The 4,678-nt window shown below is 34.1% G+C and overlaps 1 pseudogene; it reads left to right on the top strand.

The window, feature by feature from the left end:
• The first annotated feature begins 715 nt into the window (after nt 1-715).
• LOC102828960 lies at nt 716-1,382 on the top strand (annotated as a pseudogene).
• Nucleotides 1,383-4,678: the final 3,296 nt, after the last annotated feature.

Genomic DNA, 4,678 nt, shown 5'->3' with positions numbered 1-4,678 from the left:
CTTCCAGTCAGTTGGCCAGGTAACTGTCTTTCAAATCTCTTTGCATAGATGAGTGAGTGCCTTTTGTGCTGCATCAATTTGTTGCTGCGTTTCAATTCCCTGTGCCTTGTTCTTTGCCAAAGCCTTCAATGCATCTTGGATTTCTTCCTTCAATATCATTGTCTCTTGATTATATGCAACCTCTTGAAATGGTTGAACATTGACTATTACTTTTTGTTACAGCAACTTGGTATATTATTTTCGTCTTCTTCTGATACTTTCTTAGTTGTTCAATATTTTGCCCATAAAATCCTTCAATATTGCAAGTCGAAGCTTACATTTTTTTCCACAGTTCCCTCAACTTGAGAAATACAGAGTGTGTTATTGCCTTTTGTTCTTTTAATTCCAAGTGTTTGTACATTTTATTATAATATTTGACTTTGTCTTCTCTAACTTCCCTTTGAAATTTTCTTTTTTGCTCTTTTATTTCCTCATTTCTCCCAGTTGCTTTAGCATCCCTAACCTGGAGAGCAAGATTCAGAGTCTCTTCAGGCATCCATTTTGCTCTTTTCCTTCTTTCTTGTCTTCTTAATGATCTTTTGCTTTCTTCCCGTATGATGTTCTTGATGACATCTCACATTGATTCTGGTATTCAGTCTTTAGTGTATAATGCATCAAATCTGTTCTTGAGAAACAGGAGGAACCCACAGGCTATTTGAATGACTTGACGGAAAACATGGATATCAGACGTAATCATACAATTTATATCAACAATATGAATGATGAAATTGAAAAAGAAGAATTGAAGAGATCCTTATGTGCTCTGTTTTCTCAGTTTGACCATGTGGTAGATATTGTGGCTTTAAAGACTATGAAGATGAGGGGACAGGCCTTTGTTATATTTAAGGAATTAGTCTCATCCAAAAATGCCTTGAGACAGTTACAAGGATTACCATTCTATGGTAAACCAATGAGAATCCAATATGCAAAAACAGATTCTGATATAATTTCTAAAATGCTTGGCAATTTTGCTGACAAAGAAAAGAAAAAAGCCAAAACTGTGGAACAAGCAGCAACAATTGCAAACAAGAAGCCGGGTCAGGGTACACCAAATTCAGCTACCACCCAAGGAAATTCAATACCAAGTCCTCAGGTCCCTGATTACCCTGCAAACTATTGTTTTATTTCTTATTAATTTACCGTAAGAGATGAATGAGATGATGTTATCCATGCTGTTTAGTCAGTTCCCTGGTTTTAAGGAAGTGCGCTTGGTACCTGGGAGGCATGACATTGCTTTTGTTGAATTTGAAAATGATGGCCAGACAGGAGCTGCCAGGGATGCCTTACAAGGATTTAAGATCACACCATTCCATGCCATGAAGATCACCTATGCCAAGAAATAACATTTGGGATCATCTTCTTTAAAGGACTCTGCTTTATTTATAGTGTGTGTTTTGATAACTTTTGGTCAGACCATTTTATTGTAGGGAGCCAGGTGTGTGTGTGTGTGAAAATTAAAAATTTTTGGACTTAAATGATTACCTAGTCTTACTTTATTTAGCCTTAGTGAGCTGTGAAATATGAAGGCCTTAATTTTGTACAATAAACTTTTATTTGTATTGTAAAAAAAAAAAAAATTCTGTTCTTGTCTTGAGATGATATCTAAATTCAGGTGGGATATGTTCAAGGTCAGAATATGGCTCTCATGGACTTATTTTAATTTTCTTCAGTTTCAGCCTGAAGTTGCATGTGAGCAATTGATAACCAATTCCACAGTCTGCCCTTGGCCTTGCTTTGGTTGATTATATGGAGCTTTTCTACCGTCTCTTTCCATATATGTAGTTAATTTGATTTCTATGTATTCCATCTCATGAAGTCTATGAGTATAGTCATCTTTTATGTTGTTTAAAAAAGGTATTTGCAATGAAGAAATCACTGGTCTTGTAAAATTCTATTTTGCGATTTCCAGCATCGTTTCTATCATGAAGGCCATGTTTTCCAATTAGTGATCCTTCCTCTTTGTTTCTAACCTTTGCATTCCAATCACCAGTAATTATCAACACATCTTGATTGCATGTAAAATCAATTTTGGACTGAAGAAGTTTCTAGAATTCTTCAATTTCATCATCACTGGCTTTAGTGGTTGGTGCATGAATTTGAAGAACGGAATTGATCATCCTTGAAGATATATGGATATTATCCTACCACAGACAGCATTGTACTTTAAGATAGATCTTGATTTGTTATTTTTGATGATGAATCCAACACCATTTCTATTCAATTGGTCAATTCCGGCATAATAATCCATGTGATTGCCAGACTCAAAATGGCCAGTATCAGTCCATTTCAGCTAACTAATGCCTAGGATATTGGTGTTTATGTGTTCCATTTCATTTTTGACAATGTCCAGTTTTCCTAGATTCATATTTTATACACTTTATATTCTGATTATTAATGGATATTTACAGTTGTTTCTCTTCATTTTGAGTTGTGCCACATCAGAAAATGAAGGTATTAGAGGGTTGATTTCATTTGCATCATTATGGTCAACTCTACTTTGAGGAGGCAACTCTTCCCCAGTCATATTTGAGTTCCTTCCAACCTGAGAGTTTTATCAACTGGCACTATAGCTGACAATATTCTGGTGCTCTTTATCATGTTTCAATATTAAATATTCTGGTGCTGACAGTGTTCCACTGCTACTCACAAGCTTTTCAGTGACTAAGTATTCAGAAGTAGTTAGTCTCTCTTTCTTCCTAGTCTGTCTTCATCTGGAATCTCAGCTGAAACCTGTCCACCATGGATGACCCTGCCGGTAGAAAAATACCTGTGGCATAGATTCCAGAACACAGTGACACTCAAGCCACCACAGTATGACAAACTGGTAAATGAGTTTGAGATGATCTCTAAATTCAAATGGGATATGTTCCTAATAGGTGAATCCTCTTGTTTGCTAAATTATCTTCTTATTTTATTTTGTGATTAAAAGTCTCTTGTCAGAAATTAAATTTGTAGGTCATATGTAGTGATATATACCCCATTGCCACAGATCACAATAACTCAGCCCTGTACTATCAAGACTGTAAATAAAGAAAAATTTTAGTAAGTGGAGAAGTTTTTTTTTTTTTTTTTTTTAAATAGAAAAATTGCACATTTTACAGCTCTAGAAGTCAATTCAAGAATCCCTGGTGGCACAGTGGGTTAAGCCCTTGGCCTGTCAAACAAAATGTCAGCAGTTCAAACACACCAGCCACGCTATGAACAAAGGATACTGAGTATGCCTCTGTAAAGATTTTCAATCTCAGAAATCTAAACTATGCCTAGTCCTAGTCTGTCCTGGGAGGTCTCTGTGAGTCAGGATTGACTCAGTAACATTGGCTTAGGAACCAATTCAGAGTGTATTAATGCACTGATTTAATTAGACCATTTATGTGAAAAAAGATTTTCAGTTTCACTACATACGGTTGGCGTTGAAACTGCCTTCTACATGTAAGCATATGTTTGACAAGGTATTTAAAAGTGTACGTGTTGTACAAATGTTAGATATTGTTATTCTGCTTAGTTTCTCTGGCACATGGAAAGAAATACTTAGGAAGACAATTTGCATTTAATTTAGCTATGATAACTGTCTTTAATACTAATATCAAAGAAACCCAAGGGAACTATAAAAATTAAATATACTCTCATTTTCCTATTATCATTACCAATGTGCTGGTAATTTTTACTGCCAAAATGTTTACTAGAAAACCAATCAGATGACTTAGTTTCATTCTAGGTTACACCACTTACTAATTATTTAGCAAATTATTTAACCTATAAACACTTTGCTTGTATTCCTCAGAGTCATACATAATTGCAGAGTTAGTAGAGACCTTAATAACATGCACCATCACCATATTTGTAAAGAACCACCACACAGAAGGCTAAAATGGACTAATCCAATATGAGAAAGTTAGTGTTTACAGAGCCCAAACAATTCAAGTCTTTCTATTTATTCATGGGCTACTGTATTGCTCATTGTTTTAGAGTTTACATTAGGTAGAACATAGAAAAAAACTGAAAGCTATAACATGCTATATAAGTTGAAGTTTTATTTGTATTGATATTGATAAAAATTTGATATTCCAATAAAGGGTTTCACACAACCATAGTATTTTTTTAGTATTTGTAGTAATTCTAATTAGTCCTAGTTAAGTGAATGTTCAATATATATTTTAATATTATAAAAATGAAAGTAGAGTCACCTTGTCTTTATGAGTACTATTTATTGTATGTGTAGTAATATGTGTTCATTCATGATAATCCTAAAAACTCATCTATAGCTCCCTAGGAAAGACTCATGGCTACCCACAATCAAATAACAACAAAATGCTCCCTAAAACTTGTAAGTATAATAAGAAACACAATATATTGAAAATTACCAGAACCATATTTAAAAATGAGTGAGAGAAAATGGATTGTAAATTACTGATGGATAGAGTTCATTTAAAATATGAGTCCACATATTTTAAATGCATATTTAAATTTTTATGGAAATCTACAAGCTGAATGTCCAGCTATAAATATCAGATTTGATTTGTGTGAGATGGCAACTGCTGATCCTATTTTTTAAATTGTTTTTTAATAAGCAAACTCTTTTTCTGTTGGAAAAGCATTTTCTTCTGCCATGTATTCTGTAGACTTCATTTCTTTCTTTTGC

This window comes from Chrysochloris asiatica, unplaced genomic scaffold (assembly GCF_000296735.1).
Source record: "Chrysochloris asiatica unplaced genomic scaffold, ChrAsi1.0 scaffold00005, whole genome shotgun sequence".
Taxonomy (NCBI): Eukaryota; Metazoa; Chordata; class Mammalia; order Afrosoricida; family Chrysochloridae; genus Chrysochloris; species Chrysochloris asiatica.
Note: the sequence above shows the minus strand (reverse complement) of the source record. Positions and strands in the feature narration are given on the sequence as shown.